The sequence below is a fragment of the Canis lupus genome, chromosome 1 (genome assembly GCF_048164855.1).
Source record: "Canis lupus baileyi chromosome 1, mCanLup2.hap1, whole genome shotgun sequence".
Classification (NCBI taxonomy): domain Eukaryota; kingdom Metazoa; phylum Chordata; class Mammalia; order Carnivora; family Canidae; genus Canis; species Canis lupus.
The window spans coordinates 4187306-4208976 of NC_132838.1; the positions used below are offsets into that span (position 1 = coordinate 4187306).

General features: G+C 47.0%; 1 long non-coding RNA gene across 2 annotated transcripts in view; it reads left to right on the top strand.

The window, feature by feature from the left end:
- The window catches only part of LOC140630042 (uncharacterized), a 45314-nt gene extending 42448 nt beyond the window's left edge, over positions 1–2866 (top strand). For both annotated transcript variants that reach the window (XR_012027850.1, XR_012027848.1), the window contains exon 5: positions 2696–2866. This is a non-coding gene — a long non-coding RNA (uncharacterized lncRNA). The remainder of the gene's footprint in view (positions 1–2695) is intronic.
- Positions 2867–21671: the final 18805 nt, after the last annotated feature.

A 21671-nucleotide genomic window follows, 5' to 3' on the forward strand; every position in this document is an offset into this window, starting at 1 on the left:
GGGCGAGGGGGGATGGCAATGTTCTTTCGGAGCACAAAGCACAGAAAGGAGAAGCTGTGGACACTGCTTTTATGTGAGCTCAGCTCCTCTCCTGGTCCCCACAGGGAACCCACACATAAGCCCCTTTAGAGTGGAATCAGAGCCCCAGGCAGGCATCTTGTCAGAGGAGGAAATTGTCCACAGGTTTTCCCAAAGTATTCCATGAGAAGCTTCAACATTTCATAAAAGAAGGGTGCTGTTGCGCTTGAAGCTGAAAATGGGCTTTTACTCTAAGGAAAACAAATGAAGAACTTCAGATCTAATTAAAGGAGGGAGCTTTGATCCAATTGTACATATGCAGTGCCTTCAGCAAATCTTCTGGCCCGGAAGCTTCACAAGTCTGTTTAAATGATGACTAGCTGCTGTCACTAGTGGCTCAAACACTAATAATGGCTCTAGCAGTAATTTGTCAGCCTCTCTGGTGCTGCTTTCTGCTCAAGCACACTGAGGTTTTCTCAGTCCTTTGTACAACCCAGCTTGTTCTCACTTCTGACCTGCTGTTCAAGACCTTTCTTCTCCTTAGAACAGCTTTCCTTCTCTCCTAGCCTTGCTAAACCCTCTTTATGTCTTGGGACTTCAAGTAGATATCTCTTCTTGCAGGAAGCCTTCCTGAACTCTCAGACTCTGGTATAACTGCCCCAAACACCAACCACCTTTCTCATAAGAGCTTTTATTATGCTTCCTGCTGCTGTTTGACTTCCCCGTAAATTAGAAACACTGGATGTGGGGACCATAACATTCCCAGTCACACTATAGTCAAACAGCAGACACTCATCGCAAGGATGAACTATATGCTTACCAATTATATATCCTCCTCCTGAGCACATGGCAAGGTCATATTTTTCTAGCTGTGTTTGGAGTAAGGTTGGGACTAAGTCTCTGTTTTTATTCAATGGAGTATGGGCAAAAGTTACAGAAGCCACTTCCAGACTGGGCACAAAGACATCTGCTCCTTTGTCCTCCTCCATTCACCATTCTGTAGTGATCACAGAGGCCAGGTATGTCAGATGCCAGCATTGCAGATAAAGGGGATGGGAGGTGAGCTGCCAGGGAGAGCTGTGTGATTCATGCTGGATTGTGACACAAGCAAAATCAAAGCTCTCTTTTTTTTTTTTTTTTTTTTTTTACACTGCTGAGGGTTAGGAGAGGCTTGCTTATCATTGCAGAATGTAGTCCATCCTGGCCAATATAGCACTTTGAGTGTTATCTGTTAATAGAGCAGTAAGTGTACACTTAGCCCTATTGCTCTTAACAGTGGGTCTGTTTGACCCTCAGGAACTGTATGTTGTGTCAGAATGGAGGACACCTCTTTAAGCCCTGGGCTGGTGGGTACAGGGCAACCAAGGAAAGTCCCTGGAAGGGCACACACAGATAGAGAAACCTCTACAAACAGTTGTGTTACATAACCCTGATATGTTCTGCAGGCCACCATCCAGACTTCTTCCTGGAGGAGTTCCAGTGTCTCTGTCTCAATGACTATACAAAATCTAGAAAGTATGTAAGGACCATAAATGGTGCCATTTTGAGAGTCGGGATTGTATTTAAAGAACACTGCTGCCTACCGGAGCGTGTTGTCCTGGGCAAGTTGCATAGCCTCCCCAAGGCTTGAGAAGGAAGAAAAATATTGAACAGAGGAACGTATGAATCTGTAAGATGGAGGTAGTATTGTCCCTGCAGGGCTGATGTGAAGACCAAATCAGAAAATACCTGTACAGACGCTTGACATGCAGCTGTATGGCCAACAGATACTCCATGTTTGTGCAAGCAAGGATCCATAATACTGTGCTTGTTATCTGGAGCTCCATGGTACTGATTTAGGACAGAACTTGCAGATTTGACCTTGTTAAATGTAATCTATGACCGGAGCATTCTCTGCCCATTATATTGGCCCTCTAACCCAATGCCCAATTCAGGAAGCCCAAGGATGCTTGTGATCTCTTCAGGGAAGCTTCAAGCATCTCTGGCTTATTATATGAGATCATATTAATTTTAATTCAGTATAAAAGTTCAGTGCCAAAGAAGGAAATCTTATAAATGTTTTGTTAAAATGCCACGCTCCCCCATTTCTGAATGTGTGATTATATTCCATTGGCCTGCCTACAAGTAATCCTGCCATTCATTCCTGTGTAACATCAGAAACTGATGAAACAAATCATTGCTACTCCAAAAAGGAAGCTTCTGAGTATATTACATTTAAAGTTCACTTAAAAAGGCTCTTATAAAAACAAAACTTATGTAATAAAAAGGAACAAAGGGGTATAGAGTCCTGATTGAGCTGCTACATATGTGAATTCTGACTTATTTTTTAATCTACTTACTGATTTAATTTACCAAATAGTTTTGTGAGGCTGAGTATATTATTAATTGATTTGTTGAGGGGGGAAGTCTTTGTCTGCCTTCCACTACCAGATGGGAGAATTTATTCTAAAGTACCTGATCTGGAGTCAGAAATAATTGAAATGAAGGCTGCTGGTGTATAGAGTTTAGCACAGGTGTGCAGACAATGACACCCCAGCTGAGATGGTTTCTGGCTGAACGTCATGAAGTGGTCAGAGGTGGGATATGGGATCAGATGGCCCAAGTTCAAATCCCTTCCCCATCACTTCCTTGCTGTGCAAGCTTAAGCAAGTCACATCTGTTCTGTTCCCTTTCCCAGCATCTGTATAATGGGAACAAGAAGGGCACTTACCTTGTGTGATTCTTCTGAAGATTTCATTTTGGACCTGTGCTTTCACAGTGTAAGGAGTGCAGAAGCATTGGGACTTGGTAGCTCTTCCTCCTCTTCTTTCAAGAGCATTGAAACAAACAGTCACTTTGTTCTGCTCATAACTTCCAATAAAAGAGCACTTGGATAAACTTAATGTAGTTCTACATTTTATTTTGAATTGTGTTTTAGCGGCATCCATAAAAATACCATCACAATATTATACCATAACACAAGACAGTCAAATGCCAATCAGGTTTCAACAGTTAGTGGACCGTAAAGTTTCTATTACTCATCTCTTTTTCTTCAAATAAACATATTTTTAATATTGCTTTATAATTAAACCTGAATAAAATACTTCGTTGACAATGAGAGCTCTGTTCTGCTTTTATGAAGCAGTAACTCCCACCCTGATTTGATAAACTTTAAAGACTTTTTCCATTTCCTTTTTTTTTTTCTCTTAGAGGGAGAGAGCGAGTGGGAGGAGGGGCAGCCAGAGAAGGGAGAGAGAGAGAATCCCAAGCTGACTCTCCACTCAGCACAGAGCCTGACATGGGGCTACATCCCATAACCCTGAGATCATGACCTGAGTCAAAATCAAGAGTCAGATGCTCAACTGACAAAGCCATTTGAGCACCCCTTTTTTTCTTCTTTAAAGACAATTTTTAGGACAGTTTTAGGTTCACAACAAAAATGAGAGGCAAGGTACAGAGGCTTCTTATAGACCTCCAGCCTCCGCACATGCACAGCCTCCCCCAGTATCAACAGTCTCCAGCAAAGTAGGACAGGTTTTCCAAGGATGAACCTAAACTGAAACATTGTGATCACCAAAAATCCATAGTTCACCTTATTAGTTCATTCTTGTACATTCAGTGGGTTTAGACAAATGTACAATGACATCTATTCATCATTATAATTTCATACAAAGTATTTTCCCTCTCTAAAAAAGTCTTAGTAATCTGCCTATTCCTTTCCCTACTCCTGGATTGTACTCTGGAAACCTGATCTTTTTACTGTCTCCGTAGTTCTACCTTTCTTGGAATGTTAGGTAGGTGGAATCATTTAAGATATGCAATTTCTCAGATTGGCTTCTTTCACTTAGTAACATGCATTTAAGGGCCCTCCATGTATTCCCATGGCTTGATGGCTCATTTTCTTTTAGCATTGAATAATAATCCATGGTCTGGATGGACCCTCATTTATTTATCTGGTTACCTTCCGAAGGACATCGTATTGCTTCCAAGTTTTGACATTATGAGAAAGCTGCTGTCAACATGGTGTGCATACAGGTTTTTGTGTGGCCATCCATCTTCAACTCCTTTGGGAAAATACCAAGAAGCACAATTAATAGGTGCTCCACATCCTCACCAGCATTTGGTGTGGTCAGCATTCTGGGTTTTGGCTGTTTTGATAGGTGTGCAGTGGTGTCTCATTGTGTTGATTTGCATTTCCCTGATGATATCGGACATGGAGCATCTGTTCATGTGCTTACTCACTGTCTGCATGTCTTCTTTGGTGAGGGGTCTGGTAAGATCTCCAGGCCTTTTAAATCAGATTGATCCTTATTGTTGAGTTTTAAGGGTTTATTTATTTATTTTTTTATAATAAATTTATTTTTTATTGGTGTTCAATTTACCAACATACAGAATAACACCCAGTGCTCATCCCGTCAAGTGCCCCCCTCAGTGCCCGTCACCCATTCACCCCCACCCCCGCCCTCCTCCCCTTCCACCACCCCTAGTTCGTTTCCCAGAGTTAGGAGTCTTTATGTTCTGTCTCCATTTCTGATATTTCCCACACATTTCTTCTCCCTTCCCTTATATTCCCTTTCACTATTATTTATATTCCCCAAATGAATGAGAACATACACTGTTTGTCCTTCTCCGATTGACATACTTCACTCAGCATAATACCCTCCAATTCCATCCACGTTGAAGCAAATGGTGGGTATTTTGGATGATGTTTCTTTATCTGATTTCTTTAACATATCTTTATTGTTGCAAATGTTTTTTCCCAGCCTGTGATCTGTCTTCTCATTTCCTTGACCTTGCCTTTCACAGATCAGAGTTCATAATCTCAAAGAACTCCAGTGGATTGGTTATTCCCTTCACCTATCCTATCTTTGGTGCTGTACCTAAAAAGGCATCACTACACCCAGGCTAGGTTTTCTCCTATGAGATCTCTAGGAGTTTCATAGTTTTGCATTGTACACTTAGGTCTATGCTGCATCCTGAGCCAGGTTTTGGGAGGCATGAAAGGCTCATGTCTAGTTCACGCACTCTGCATGCAGACGTCCAGTCGTCTGGCACCAGTCACTGATGATGCGTCCTCTCTCCAGTGTGCTGCCTTTGTTCCTTGGTCACAGGTCAGGTGAGTATACTCCTGGGGTCTACTTCTGGGCTCCCTGCTCTGTTCCATCGATATGCCTTGTCTGTTTGTTCACCAGTCATTAGTGCTTCTCAATCATCATTCCAAATGTTCCTCCACTTTCTTGCTTGCTTTCTTCTTTGGTGTTCCCAGACATTCCTGTTACAGCTGTGATGGTTATCCTCCAATCCTTGCACATGACGTTCCACTCTTTCAGTTTTGTTCTCTTTGCTTTTTGTTTTTGAAGGATTCTATTGGTACATCTCTAGCTGAGAGATTCCTTCCTTGGCCGGGTCCAGATAATAGGCCACTTGAAGGGGTTCCTCACTTCTGTCAAAGAATTTGTGATCTCTAGCACCTCTCTCAGGTCCTTCCTGAAGATTTCCATCTCCTTGATCACACTGCCCATCTGCCCTTGCATGCTGTCTGCTCCACCCACTAGGGCCCTCAACATGATAGTTATAAAGCTGCTTTAAATTTCCCATCTTGTTCCAGCATCCTGTCCATGTCAGTTCTGATGCTTATTCTGTCTCATCAGGATTGTTTTTTGCCTTTTGGTGTGCCTTGTAACCTCTTCTTGATAGCTGGCAATGATGTGCTGGTCAAGAAACTGCTGTAACTAAGCCTTCTGTAGTGTGGTGGTCAGTGAGTAGGGGGAGCTTCTCCTTAGTTCTAGAATCTAGGCCCGTCTTCAGTGAACCGGCGCCTCTGGACCATGGACTTCACACATGCTTCAGTTTTTCTTTCTCTGTAGGCTAGAGAGAGATGAAATTGGGTATTTTGCTTCTCCATGTCAGTTAGGCTCTGGGTTACTAGTTTTCTCTGTGATAAGGCCTGGTTAAGAAGAGAAGAGTTTTGTTCTTGCATTTTGGTTATTGAACGATTCTATTGGTACTTCAGCATTGGTTCCCTTCTCCCTCAACCCCTGCTGTAGGAAGCACAAAGAGACTTTTCTCTGATATTTAATGTGAGAACCAGGTCACAGTGACTTAGGGTCACAGTGCAGGTGTCCCTGACCTGGCACCTGTTCCTATAGTAGTTTCACCGTGAGTCTCCTCTCTTGATAAGCTGTCACTCCTTTTTGGTGTCTCCAGTCATGTGGGCAGTGGCCTGCTCTGTGTCCTCCCTTATTTACTTCTGTATGCTTAGCTCTTATTGTTAGGATGAAGTGACAACTGCAATGCTCCCTGCATGCAGGACCAAAAACAAAGGTTGATTTATTCCCTTTTGGAGTGAACAATGGCCACCAGAACTACACAATCTGGTGACAAGCCAGGGTGGCCCTTTAAAACCATGCATAGGGTTTAATACTTGTTGAGAATACTGGAGCCCATGTGGTTGGATATAGAGCAGATAGGACTTGAATTAAAGATGAGATACATGGCCAATGCGATCCAATTTAAAATAAAAATTAAGAGTCCAGTTAAAAAAAAAAAAAAGAGTCCACTCAGAGATTTGCATATTTTAAGGTGAATATCACCAAACATGTGTTTAATAAAAAAGATCTTTCTAATTATCCTTGGACCATTAGTAAATATGTATCATGTAAATCATTTATACAATATACCTTTATCCCACATATAAATATGTTTCATAAATACATATATATTTTATAATAATTATTTATATTTATACCTCATTGTGAAGAGTGAAGGTGGTAGAATAAGGGGCAGCATTATTTCGTTTTTAAAGTAAGCATGAGCAATTAGTTTGGCCCATTTGAATTTTTCTTCAGGAAGCCATAACTCATTATGTACACTAAATCTGCAAGATATTTCCATAGAGACATATAGTATGGGTGCAACAGTGAGTCCTGATGCCACGAGGATAAGATGTGGAGATTAGGTGCCCATTCCTCACCCAATTCCCTAACTTCAAGAGGCTCTTCCAGGATTTGGCAATTCCCATAAAAAATGGCTGAATTTATCCCACCATGAAAATTTGTCCATTTGTCATCAAGGCCTCTGTGGCAATGTACTGGGTGGAAGTAAAGTAAAAATACTGCTCTTTACCGTGTTTTATTTGGTATTCCTGCTGTCTCATAGGATGTTCTCCCCTCATGAGAGAACCTTCACCATACTCACATCGAAGGGCCAGTGAGCATAGCTCTGTCTCAGTAGGACCACGAATGTGGACAAATGGGGCCTCTGCCCTAATCAAGCCCGAGACACCCCGTCTGGAGGTGGGGTATGTCCAGCACCCTAGGGTGGTAGCCAGAAAACCACTATGGCTGCAGCACCATTGGAAGTCTGGCGCCGTGAAGAAACAAGCCCAGTGGACACAGATAAGTGGGTGGAAGGAGACGAGGATGTTACCCCATAATGAAATACATCTCTTATAAGGGACAGCATTTGTGCTCTGTGTATTGCAAATACATATATAGGGATGGAATTCTAAACTCCTGATGGTCAATGCAGTAGACAGCATGGTGGGCATCCCAGGCAACCTGTCAACTCCTGGTGTGGTCATCCTGGCTTGATGACTAAGCACTGCCCTGAAGATCCAACAGTGATGTACTAACAGCTCATGCACAGGTGTGTTGGCATACAAAACAGGAAACAAAGTTTCTTTGTAATTTGTAAGAAACATTTAATAGAAACTCCATTTTGTTCAAAAAATAAAAAAACTGTCAGAATCAAATTGCTTAAAAATGTAAACCCAAAAAAAAAAAATGTAAACCCATATGCTATTTTAACAAATGGGAGATATATTTTAGATAAGCTTAACAGAATATGGAATTGTGAAAATTTACCTTCCCTATTTGAATTCTTATGACACAGAGTAGGGCAACAGATCACTTGAAATCAATTGGTGCCCTTGAGCAGTGGAGCAAAGAGAAAAGTGCTATCATTTGGGCAGGTCTTTGACAGCATAGTTCTTAAACGGGGAAAAGTCTGCAGTGTTGGATTTCTTTGGAATTATTCTAGTTTTCTTATAACATTTAAGCCAAGCTCAATATGATTCTACACTTTCAGCTAACACTAATCAGGAGATGATTTATTAGGTTTTAAACATATTTGTAGATTGCCTTGACATTTAGTTAATATTGCTTCCTACATCATGTGCTTGCTAGCCAGGGAGACTGAAGATATTGGGCCTTTAAGGAGGTTTTGTAGGAAGCCTACCCCCAAAAGGCATAATTATTTATCTTTATTTTCCTTTAAGGAAAATTCCATCTCTCTCCCGTACTTTAGGACTCCAACAGCCAATCTTAACGTTGCACATTGGGTGTGATGCTATCTTTGCAATAAAAGCACATATGGGTTCTGAGGTTGTGCTACAAGTGGTCCTCAGCTGGATGCTCTGTGTGCAGGAGACATTTTTTGGTATGTCCCATAGAATTTTCTCTATTCTTAGAAAAAAGGCGAATAGCCAAGGAAGAATGATGAGTGATTTTCATGTGAAGAACAATACATCAAGAATATCTAAATTAATTTAACAATTACAAGGAATATTCTTGGCCACATCAATTTAAGATATGCTGGCAAGCGGGAAATGATTTCCAATTTATATATGTCATTTCTGATATTTCTTCAGTAGCTAGGAAAAAAAAGAGAGAGAGAATTTTGGATTTCTGTTAAATTGACCCATAATAATTTTTTTATGGCTTTTTGTGTTTGAATAGTTAGCAAGGGTCATATAAAGGTCAGAGATTTAACTCAAAATATGTCCCAGGCTTTTCTATGGAAATAAATAAGCAATGAAGGAAAGAATAAATAAATAAATGAAAATTAAATTTCAGAAGTCAGTACAGTGCAAAATGTTGTCTAATGATTAATTAATTATGATGAGAAATTGCCATTTATGATAAATTCATTTTATGGGAGAACAGATTATTGAAGCAAATGATCTGCTATAGGATGAAAATAGCAGCTGTGGTTGCTATTTTGATTTGGGTTTTGAATGAACAGATGTCTTATATCAGCATGGATTTGTCTCCTTCATGACAATTTCACCAAAAAGGTGAAGGAGAACCCCTTTGATTTCTGGACCATCAGGTAGATATTGGTGGTTTAATTTTAAAACCTCATGCTCTGGTGCTTAATGTGGTTATCCCTGTGGATTAGTTTGCTGGGGCTGCCATCACAGAGTACCACCGGCTGGGTGACTCAAATACTAGAGATTTGTTTTCTCACAATTCTGGAGTTTAGAAGTCTGAGACTAGAGTGCTGGCAGGGCTAGTTTCTCTGGCCTCTCTCCTTGGCTTGCAGATGGCCATCTCTCCCTGAGTCCTTGCAAGGTCTTTCTTCTCTGTGTGTCTGTGTCCTAACCCTCCTTTGATAAGGACATCAGTCATTGGAGGAGAGCCCATCCTAATAACCTCATTTTAACTTAACCACCTCCTTGAAGATCCTTTTTCCAAATACGGTCTAATTCTTAGATACTAGGGATTAGAACTTCAACATTTGAATTTTTGGGAGACGTATAATCCCCTAACATTCCAACCATCAAAAAGTAAGACCTATAGAACTCCACTGGATGTTCAGAACCTATTGAAAATATTGTATTCCAAAAAGTAAAGCATAGGAAATATAGTCAACAATATTGTAATAACTTTGCATGGAGACAGATGATAATTATACTTGTGGTAAAACTGAGTAGTGTACATAATTGCCAAATCACTAAGTTGTACACCTGAAACTAAAATAATATTGCATGTCATCTATCCTTCAATTAAAAATAAAATTTAAGAAATAATACGTTCCAGTCAATAGAAACGTGTGACTTCTGGTGTTCATTCTCAATAAGAGAATGGGAAGCAGAGCAGTTTCTCTGTCTGAAAGAAAAGAGGAGTGAGTGTCAATTCCAGGTGGACTGTATGCATGCTGGTTTCTTTGTTTATTTATCTCTTTGTTTCTCAAACATTTATGGACTGCCTGTTCTGAACCAGGCACCGTACCAAAGGCAGGGAACACAACATGATGGACTGAGGTAGAAGAAGAGGTTAGCACATGCAGAATGAAAGATATTAACTCATTCGACAAGTAGCTGTTGAGTACCTACTATGTGTCAAGCCTCTTAAGGTTGTTTGGGGTGTATCCATAAATCAAAGAACAAAGACCCTTGTCTCATGGGGCCACTTCAATTCTAGTGGAGGGATAGAGTCTGTGGATAATAAATGCAAGAAATAAGTATGTGATAGTGTGTTGGAAACGTTAAGCCTATGGAGAAGAGAAATAGAACAGGGTAAGGAGTTCAAGATTGTGAGATGGGGGACTTGCTCTTGTTCAAAGATCCCACGGAGCCTGAAGTGGGTGGAGCTCAGTGGGTGAGGCAGGGAGAAATGGAAGATGGGTTGGAAGATAACATGAATTCATATCAAGTAGGGCCATTGGAAGGATTTTTTTTTTAAATTTTTTTTATCAGAGGCACTGGAAGGTTTTGAGAAAAGTGGAGATAGGGTGTGACTTAGGTATTAAAAAGTCTTTTACCAGCTCTGCTGGGTGTAGATTAAGCAGGTGGCAAAAGTGCAAGCAGAGAAGCCAGGGAAGCAATTGAGGTGGTACAGGTGAGAAGTGGTGGGATGTCCAGGGCATTGATAGTGGACTTTGTAAGAATAGGTTGGGTGTCTGTTGAAGGCAGCAACCACGTGACTGCTTATGGATGGAAGGAGGGGCAAGAAAGAAGCCAAAAATGATGCACAGGTAATTCTTTTCTCCTGAGCAACCTGAGTAATTACATTTCCTTCAGCTCAGGTAGGAAAGCCTGTGTGAAGAGCAGGTTCAGGTTGGACTTGTTCACTTTGCAAAATCGATTGACATTCAGATGGTGAGTGGGCCACAGGGCCAATACTCTAGAATTAAGGAGAGATGTCAGGGCTGGAGATGTAGATGTGGGAACCACTGGCACTTGGAGGGCATTTAAAGCATTGAGGGGACAGATGGCCAAGGGTGTGGTGTAGATGTGGAGGAAGAGGAGCAGAGCTCCAGCGAATTTCAACACTAGGAATTCCAGGAGATGTGGGATCCGCCAAGGAGACCTGCAGGGAAGGGGCCATGAAGGAGGTGACTAAGTCTGGGAGAGGCTGAGAGAAGGCCAGTTAGTGAGGGGCCAGTGTACCCACTGCTGCCCACAGGTTGAGGGGGATGTGTATTGTTGGCTTCACCAATGGTCAGGCATTGGTGACCTGCACAAGCAGTTTTGGGGCATAATAAAGTGAAGGCCTGGTTGGAAGGACATAAAGACGGACCGGGAGAAAAGGAAGGGTAGTGCCAAATATGGACCATATGGGGTGGGAGTCCAGAGCACAAACAAGCCACTTCCCTGGTGATTGAGAGAACAGGTGGCCTTTGGTCCAGGTCCTTAAGAACAGGAAGCAGAATAGTGGGTAGATAAGATGAAAGGAGAACACTGGGTAGGACAAACCATGTCTGTGAACATGTGGCCTGGTGACAGCGTGTGCATGCACCTGCAAACAGAAGCATGTGTCTGGTGCATGTGCTGGAGGCGGGCATGAAGTGGTAGCCAAGCATGTAATGTGGGCAAGTGTTGCCTCCTTCACAGAGGACTTTGGACTTTGTGCTTCCCTTTCAATTCTCCTCTTGGATCTGTTACATTCAGAGTTCTGACATTGATTCCCAAATTCGAACTCTTGGAACTTTTCTAGAAGATTGAACACATCGTTTGCTATTTAATTAAATGATGTGAATAGCTCTCTGTCGAGCCCAGTGGGATCTGGATTGCAGAGGGGTTTGGAATTGCTTGCCGCCATCTTGAATTTCAGTCCTTAGAGGCAAAGAGAAACGTGTGGAAAGTATCCAGCTTGAGGAATAGCCTGTTGCCCTCGGGTGCCCACGGGGGGCCTTCACGTGCCACTGTGGCCCCAACGTAACCGAGATGTTTGAAGACAGAGACAATTAAGGGAGGTCAGGATCAGAGAGAAAACTTCACTCTGAAGGGCTGGTTTCACAAAATGATTCTCCCAAGGGGCTGTCACAGATGTCAAGGAAAGGGTCCTCTCCAGGGGAGGGAATGCATTAGGAAAAAGCCTCACTAGAAATGGTGTCAACATGCTGACAGGTGCACGCCTGGGTGAAATGCACGAAGGGGCTACTGGGGAGATACCTTGTTCTCCGTGACAAAGCCCTTTTGTTGTGATTGCCAAAGAATGGCACCAAGGTGGGGACGGAAACATCCAAAGGGGTTTCTTAAGTTTTATGGCCTCCTAAGAAGGTACCCACAGATTCTGGCCCTGCTTTGTGCTTGTCTCCCACAGAGAAGGCTCGCCCGCCAATTTTTAGATTCTCCGATTCCCCATGAAAGAAGTTATTTTTGTCGGATAGGGAATTGTAAGCTGGCCCTTGAAGTCAAACCCCATTGTCGGTTGCCTTGACCTGCCCCTGCCAGTAAACGTTACAAAGAGACACAATTGAGAAGGGCAGGAGATCCGAGAGCCGAAGCCTGCTTGTCTTAGAAGAAAGCTGTTGGTAATGATTTTCAATTAGAAAAGTTTTATTGGATGTACTTTGTCCTTCTTCACCTAGTTAAAAACTTCATGTGGAATGGGTAAAACCAAAACTAAGTGGGAATATGAAAAACTGCCTCCCCACTGCAAACAAAATAACTTGCAGTTTATTAACTTTCTGGGACTCAGAGTTCTCGTTCAGTTACTTTGGTGACTATTCTGTAGCCTTAAGACTTGAATAGCAATTTGTATTTTCTCTGATGGTCATCATTAGATTCTTAAAGACCCATTGACGGGAGTCATTTCTCTGTCACACAGAGTCTTACTCCAGAAATGGGGGATTGTTTGTGGCTGATTAAGCAGTGGCTTAGATGCCTGGATTAATCTGTGTGACGTCCACCACGGACGCAAGCTTTTACGTGTCTTTGTAAGCCTGAGTCCTGATGCCGGGGCCGTGGCGTGTAGCCCATATCCCGGTGATGGCCTGGGAGTGGGGACCCTAACGCCAGGGGAATGGCAGGTGGCCCCTGTCTGCGATTGGTGGTCAGACACTAGGCTGACCTTCTCCCTGAATTTCCTCCCACGCATCTTCGGAGCTGAGTCATGGGTCTCATCACTTGGTTCCTCTACAACTGGATTGGCCACGGTCTGGCCTTCTCTCCCTTGGTGCCTCATCTTCCATCCTGGTTCTGGGTCTCGAATTGCCTTGTCTGCCTCCATTTCTACCGCCCGGCCTCTCCTTCTCCCTGCCTGTGACAGCACCAAGCCCCCCACTGCCTCCCTAACCTGTGCGATGGCTCCAGCCAGAGTTACGTCATACGGCAGCACCTGGAGCCTCATGTAGGAGGCCTGTGGCCCACAACGGCCAGACAAGTAACACAGGTAAGTGATCTTGGCCGGATAGAAGGGGAGTGGGCACAATGAGTCTAAAGGAGGCAGAGTCTGTGGTTCTAAAACTCTTCCCCCAAGTAAGAATGAGGTCCGACTTGCCAGGAAAAAAAAAGTTAATGCAAAGATAACACAAAGACATAGAAGTGTTCTAGGCACAATCCTATGTACTTCATGTATATTCACTCATTTCATGCTCATGGTAACACTATAAGGTACATATTTTTATGATCTTCAATGCTATCCATAAAGAAAGCACAGAGAGGCTAAGGAACTCACCTGAAATCACACAGCAAGGGCAGGGCAGCAGTGGAGTTTGAATGCAGGCACTCTGGCTCTAGAGCGTGTGCTTCGAAGCCTGACACTCCCCCAAGCTTGCTTGCTTGCTTGCTTTTTTAAGATTTAGTTATTTATTTAAGAGAGAGAGAGAGTGCGTGAGCAAGCACACATGCACACTTGATGGGGAGGAGCAGAGGGAGAGAGAGAGAGAGAAAACTCAAGCAGACTCCATGCTGAGCGGGGCTCCATCTCACAATCTCGAGACCACAACCTGAGCCAAAACCAAGTCAGAAGCTCGACTGACTACGCTGCCCAGGTGTCCCTCCACTAAGCTTTCTAAAAGAAGTTAAGATAATTTGCTTTCTAACAGAATATGTTTGCATATTTATGAGAAATCTAACCAATTTTGAAAATTGTTCAGTAATTCAGATTAACAGGGGAAACAAAGCACGGTGGGCCGGGTTGAATCCCTAAGCCCTGGGCTGGCCACTTGGGCCTAAAGTATTAGCGTCGGTCCCTAAGAGCATTGTTGCAGCCGCCAGTCCCTAGCATCGCACTTACACGCAGAGGCTGGCCCCGAGCTCACAATTCTCCCGACTACGACTACTCTGTCTCTGCTCAGTAAGACAGGAACATGGAGAAGCCGGCGGCCTGTGTAAGCTTGAGGGTGATGGCAAGGGAAGGTTTTGTGGAGGGACAGGATGGGAGAGGTTTGTCTAACCCGGGGAGAAAGAGTACTGTGCCCCGAGAAGGGGCCGCAGGATCTTGTGTCAGCACTTCCTGCAACACAGCAAGGCATGCACGGTTGGCAAATGTTTTCTTCGAATCTCTGTTTCCTCAGTGGATTTACACGAGGCCACACGCAGAGTGAATCGCAAAGTCAAGAGGCATACCTAGGGTGACAGTGGTCTCAGCTTACAGCCGTGGCCCAAATGACCGACTGCACAGATAGGATTTCCTTTCTGTACTTGCCCTCCAGCCCTGGGGCTGGAGTGAGAGCCTGGGACCTTGGGTTGTGGGAGGTGGGGCCCAGGGGTTTGTTCCCAGGGCTAGAGGTGGCTCTTCCCTGGATGACACAACGTGGCCCTTCAAAGCGAAGGAAAGGGTTGGAAATGGGCCCTTGGGAGCTCAGGAGAGGATGGCAACAACGAGAAGACAGAGTGATTATTTACTGGGGCTCCTGAATGGACTGGGGGCTTTTTCAGCTCTTTTCTCCTAAGTCTTTCCGGCTGTCACCAAGAGCATCCTTAAAGTGACAAGGAGGCTCTAGGTCCAGCCATGCTGCTCTGGCCTCTCGCTCTGCATGGTAGACAGACACCTGTGTGTATAGCTAGAGCCCTGTGCACCTGCTCTAACCCTGGCCACTCCGCAGACCTGAGATGGCTCCAGCAGGCCCTGGGCTGGGCTCTTTCTCAAGCAGCCTGTGTGTTCCATTGTGTCCTGTGGGTGGATCTGGCCACTCATTAGAATGTCTCTGAGATGCTAAGATGAGAAGAGCTGACACAAGATTCTCTCTGTTCTTCCCATCCCCCTGGGCCAGGCCCCAGTGCTCTTCCCAGCTGTGTGTGAGCACGCGTGCGCAGTCACATCTGCTTCAGAAGCAGCCCTCATGTTTGTTTCACACACACACATGCACACACATGTGTGCACACACATGGATTTAACAGGAAGGTCGTGGTTGATGAGGAGTGGCCCTTTTGTGCTGGCCGGGGCAAGGTGCTGGAGAGCTCTCAGGGGTAAAGCACATCAGTCTTGAATGTGACATGGTTCAGCTTTAAAAACAAAATAAGACAAAATAAAGCAAAATAAATTCCTACCGACGCATTCTCCAAGCCTGTTCCTTCTGCAGTGGCCGGCAGCACCCCCTTGAAACCTCGGGTCTTTGAAGGAAATCACAGTCTCATTCTTCCGTGCAAGCAAGTCTTGTCCCTTAATGACAGGCATTACGTTTGCACAGGACCATAAATCAAATCTAGAGGCTGTTTTAAATAGGCTGCAGATGCTGAGGACACTGGCCTGCTAAGTGACACTTTGCAAGGGAAACAGAGGAAGGACAATGCACCCGCACCAGGTGGCCAGGAGGGAGGTGGCCGGATCGGCACCCCCAGGGCACACCTCCACTTTCCTGGGGGTAGTGTTTATGTGCAGAAGCCTCTGGATTGGAGGGTGCAGTGGGTGGGTTCTCCTGATGGCCTCTGAATGGCTTAATTAGGATCTAGCACCCCCCCCCCTTCAATTTCCCTAATTTCCCTCCCGTGTGGGTACTTGGGACCCAGTTTACAAGGTGAGCAGCTTCCCGGCACTACCCTCCCCGCAGCGACCCCACCCCTCCCACCGGAGGCGGCTCAGGCCAGATAAGCCGGGACGCTCTGCAGGGGAGTGTGCACCGTGAAGCCTCCAATTACCGCCCCTGATTTCACTGTGAAAACTTTACCACAGCGGCACTGAAAAATCTTCCTTTACCCTCCCACTCCTTCTAAGAGAAGGGAAAAATCCATCAAATTAACACATCAATGAGTTGATTGTAATCTCCTGGGCTCAGTGTAGCACTCTCCAGCCGCCCAGACAGGAGGCCAGCATGATTTATCAATGCAAACCTAATAGCATCAATATGAATCTAACTAAAAATCAATATTTCATTACCAAATTGTTAGTGAGAATGAAGAAAAATGGCCAGAGTCAGAGCATTCTCTAGGGTAGGAGCATCTGGAGTTCAATGTGACAACATGAGTGATGTGTGACTCGAGGCCTGGAGAAGGACACTGCGAGGACAGGCCACGCGGACGCCCAGGGCGCTCACAGGGAGTGCTCCTCGCCGCCGCTGCCTCCGCTGCTCTCTTTTTCTTCCCTTTCTTGCCTCTTGGAAGGCAGAAAACCGTGTGTGGGGGGAAAATGAGGAAGGCGAGACACCCAGCTAGCTCCCCAGCCCGGCCCCCCTCCCTGGTGTGGGACCTCCCTGGGGTCCGAGGGCGGAGGGAGGGCTCGGAGGGCTGCCCCTGTCCCCGAGCATCCCCCACGGGCCACAGTCGGGGCTGCCCCTCCCCGAGCCCTGCCCTGCGGTGGCGCCGTGCCCTTGCTTATGTAGAGGGTAGGCGGCCCAGTGAGCCCCACAGGTCGGTGGGATCCGCGGACGGCACCCCGGGAGCAGGCGAGAAAGGTGGTGACCCCCAGCTGCGGTGACAGGTACAAGTCCGGGAGTGATGAGGCTCGCCCTTGGTCAGAACACGCTTCCGACAAGGCTCATGAGCAATTTATCGCCACAGCTGCTCTGTTTCTGTTATCGCTCAAAGACCCAAGGTCATCTATCAAAGAGGCCAGTTATCAAATGGGAGGAAAAAAGGAACATTACAAAATGTTTGAATGAGCTAACGAACCATAATGCAGGATCGCACTGCGTGTGCCCCGCGGGCAGAACGGCATCCGGACTGTTGAGCCCTCCGGGCCTTCCCACCCAGGCCTCCCTCAATGCCCAGGGCCCTACTTCATCCCGGCTGCTCGATTTTGAGCTGGGAAAATGCCTGGTGACCCCTCCCTAGTGTCCTAGGAGGAGCCCCCCCCACCAGCAGTTGGCCTTAGCCCGCAGTCTGATCCCGGGGGACTGACTCCACCCCTGACTCCTGCCTTGTCTCCACCTCACCCTGATTCTGCTTCTGTAGGCCTTGCCACCCACAGCGGCTGAAGGAGGGAGGGTAGGAGAAGACACAGGTGGGTGTATCATCCTGGACCACCGGGCTTGCACAGATGACTTGGTGTAGACTTTGTTTTGACCCAAAAATTATTTAAATACCCAGAGGTGTAAAATAGTGACTAAGAGCTTGGGTGCTGGGGTTAGTCAGATCTTGATAAATACCACAGCTCTGTCCCCTACCAGCTGCTGGGACGGAATGACACATTTTTGCAAACTCTAGTGAGCCTCAGTTTCTCTACCCGTCCTAACTATGGTACCTCGTTGCAGGCTCACCCTGAGCATTAAGCACCCACACATGGGATTTGGGACCCTGGCCAAATATGGTCAATGTTCAGTGGATGTGACCGGACTGCGGTTCCTCTTCCCTGATGAGGGGGGCAAAATACAAAACCCCTCGGTGATGTCCCTTCGAAACGCTGTAGGTCTCAAGCCTTCCGCAGCTGTTTCTCCCGTTCCACTGTGGGCTCTGGCGCTCCCTGGAACATGAATGCTTTTCCCATCTTTGGACTGTTCTGTGTAGGGATGCATAGTGCGCCGAGCTCCTGCGGCCAAGTACGGCCTGGCGTGGCAGGGGTTACACTGAGTCAGATTCCCAGGGCGACTTGACAGACTTAGACACTCAGCTCATCCTCCAAAGCCTCAAAAGTGACCCTCCTAGGATCCCATTCAGTCTACCTCCTGTCCTTGGCCATCCGTACCTGACATGCACCTGGCACTTGTGCCGACGCGAACAACGGGCCCATCACCTCTCTGAGATTTCCTTCTGGCCTGTTTACCATGTTTCTCAGCCCGGCAGACTGTTTATGTTGATTTGTTTTGTAATAGTAGCTCAGTCTGACAAATGCGGACGTCACCAGCACATCCTTGACACATGTTTCTGGAGGGTGGCCCCTGGGAGGAGAGAGGGTGCAGAGCTGGACATTCTGAGTACATGTGTCGCACTGCTGTGCCGGGTAGCAGAGGTCTCTCCTGATTCCTCTTGTGGGGGTTGGGGGCCTCTGTCTCTCAGTACCTGGTTGTGCGATTCCTTTGTGTCGGCAGGTGTTGAGCCCCTGACCCCTACACTGACCTTATGAGACAGGCAGCTACTGTTGCCTTCTGGTTGATGATCCCTTGGAAGTTCAGAGGAAGCCTAAATGGTTTTGGAAGTAGCTGACTCTTCCATGGGGCTTTTCAACTCTCTGCGGCCTCATGTGCTTCGGAGCCCAGTGGCCTCCGCCTGCTGCTCCCGCTCACTGGGGTCCCTGGCAGGCACCAACAGGGACCTGGTCCCTCCTGCATAGGCCCCACTGTCACCTAAGAGGAGCGTCAGGCATGACTTCATTTCCCTTCCCTAATAGTAAAGGCCCTGCAATGCCGTGCGAGGATGTTGGCACCAAGGATCTTTACTGGAAATGGGGAGCACTGCTCCAGTCCAGGTGGGACGTAGAACCTAGTGCCGGCCACCTTCCCAACAGTCCTTGCACAACCTTGTCCTTCACTGCTGCCTTGGGAGGCCAGCACATTTTTCCTGGCGGTTAAACATTTTCCAGAGTCCCCCCTCCCCCTGCCCCTGCCAAGAGGCACCTGCAGTCACCACCTGCGCAGTCACCACCTGCAGTCACCACCTGCGCAGTCACCACCTGCACAGTCACCATTTTGCTTCTCTCTTTTCCTGTAACCATGGCACCTTGCCTTCCTTCACCATCCACAGATGGGGCACTACAAAAGACTGCTCGGGGAGCAGGGCCCTGGGACTCGGGGGACCCTCTCCCCTGCTGGCCCAGGCTCTGGGGGATTGAGGCACGCTCTGAGGCAGGACCCATCTCCTATGGCCTTCGGGGACAAATGGGAATCCACTGGCCACAGCCCAGCTCCATCTGTGTGGCCCAGGAGGTCCATGGGCACCGCGGACTTAGCAGAGGGGGCTGCATTGCCTCCTCCTACCTCCCTTCTTATCCCTAGTCCCCCTTTGATCTACCCACGCAGCCACAAACCCCCTACCTTGTAGCTGTGACCTTCAGGCTCCTGGGAAGATGTTGCTCAGAGGTGGATGCTGAGGGCATCTGAATTCTGGCCTTCCCTGTGGCCTGGAACCCTCTTTGCCGTCCCCCTCTGTCTGAGCTCTGTTTTCCTGCGCTGCCCCCACAAAACACCTCCCCTGCCATTCTCTGCCCTCTCCCTTCCTGCCCCTCCCCCCTCTGCTCCCAACTGCCCCGGGGGGGTCTGGACTCAGGACCCTCCAGGTGGTGGGTGCTCAGTTCCCCTGGGGCTGTCAGGAGGACTTAGCTCCCGGGACCCACTGCAGGAGGCTGGCGCACACCCAGAGAGCCCCTCCGCCCGCAGGTGCCCGCAGGTGCCTTGGGCTCCGCATTTGGAGGGCGTCCAGTTCTACAGGCCCCGCCACAATGATCCTCCCCGGGCCGGTGATTTTGTGCTTCGAGCTTCTTTGCGGCCCCAGGGTTGTTCCCACCTGAGCAGGTGTGTGGGCCCCGGAAGCAAAGCGGGGGCCTGCCCTTGCGGTGAGAGTCGCGTCTGCCTCAGACTCGCAGGGCTTGGCCGTTGGTTTCTGCGCGGCGGCCGGCACGTCCACACCCGCTGGCACGTCCACACCCGCGGCGCCTCGCTGGCGGCCCCGAGGGTCCCCGCGGCGACCCCCTGCGCGCCCAGGCTCTGTCCTCGCCACCCCTCCTCCTTCCTGCCCTCATCATTGCTCTGGCTTCTCCTCAGGGAAGAGCCCGCTGCGCCGGCGCCTGCGGACCCCGGGAGCGCCTTATCCCCTTGTCCCCGGTGACGGCGCAGCGCGGCTCTCGCTCGGGTCCGGTCCGTCGTGGCTCGCCCGACCCCATCCCGCACACCGGCCCCTGTGGCTTCATCTGGGGAAGATGATGGCCATCGCCGCGGCTGACCCCCAGGGGACGCACCGCAGCTTCTAAGGAGAACTTGGGGAAGGGACAGTTTTTCACTACATTGGCTGGTGCCTCCTCCAGAGGCTTCTCATGCTTGGAGCCTTGCTTCACATTTTTGGTGCATAATCCTATACCGCTTTGCCCCACAATAAGGAAATAATAAAAGCGGCAGGTTTCCTGGGGGTGCCCCCACCCTGCGGATGGAGGGACCGAGCACAGTGCGCGGGGGCTCAGGTGACCTCGCTCAGTGCCCTGGATGCGCTTCGGCCACACCTGCACTGGGTCAGGGGGGCCACAGACTGCGCCAGGTCCTTGCCCTGCGCACCCTGGACCCTCAGGAGGGAAATCCCACTGGTCTCTTGCAGCTCTAGGTTATTATGAAATAATGAAACATTCCAGCTCCCTGCCCTTAAATTTGAAACCCGAGGTCTCCAGAGAAAACTTATCTCAAAAATTTTGCCTTGAGACTTCACCGCAGGACTAACAAAATGATTGTTCCCAAGGACTTTTAAAAATATATCATTATTATAAAGTCAGCTTGTAATTCTGGGAGCTTGCTATCTTTTCATTTGCTTATCTGCACAGCTGGTAGGTAAAACAGACACTTTCTAATTGTAAAGCTATCACTAGTGTTAAAAAAGGATTTTTTTCACAGGTTTAGTCTTTACAGCTGAAAAATCTTTTAAGAAATTTTCCATTTCCATTCCACTGTATAAATTGTCTCACAGGAGGCCGACTTCACAACTTTATTTGTGGAAAACGACAGCACTCTTGTATGTCATTACTTTGTCTTTTGGGGATTTTTGTTAATAGAATTCAGAGTTCCTCCCCCTTAATCTACTTTATTTTTTAAAGTTTTCCTTTAAGTTTGGTAAAGAAAGCAGGATACCTGAGAAGGATTGGTTCGTGACACTGCTGATGAAGGAGAAGAAGTTTCTAGAATGTGACTGTCTAAGTCTTCATCTAACAAGGGCTGAGAGTAAATATCATGAGCCTTTGTGTTTCTACAGACTCTTTCCTGTAACAACTTCAACCTGTCATGTCTGTTTTCTTTTGGTCATGATAGCATCCCTGTAAATTTTAGGGATGTTGGCTAAAGAAATCACATTCACCAAGAGAACACCTGCTAGAGAGATGTGCAAAGTGAGCAGGCTTCTTACCCTGCAAAATGTGCAGAAGGAGTGTGCAAAGGGAAAAGGGAGGCGAGGCCCTGGAGTGTTATAAATTATACATGTGTTCTGGTGGATGAAGAATTAATCACATTGCATTAGGGACCTCAGAAGCAATTCTTATTTGGGATGCCACCTAAGTGTGCCCCGGTACCCGCTGACAAACTGCCAGGTGCAAGTGCAGCACCCAGAACAGCTCCAAGGACGGGGACATGCAGAGGGTCCTGGGGCTGCTATGGCAGGT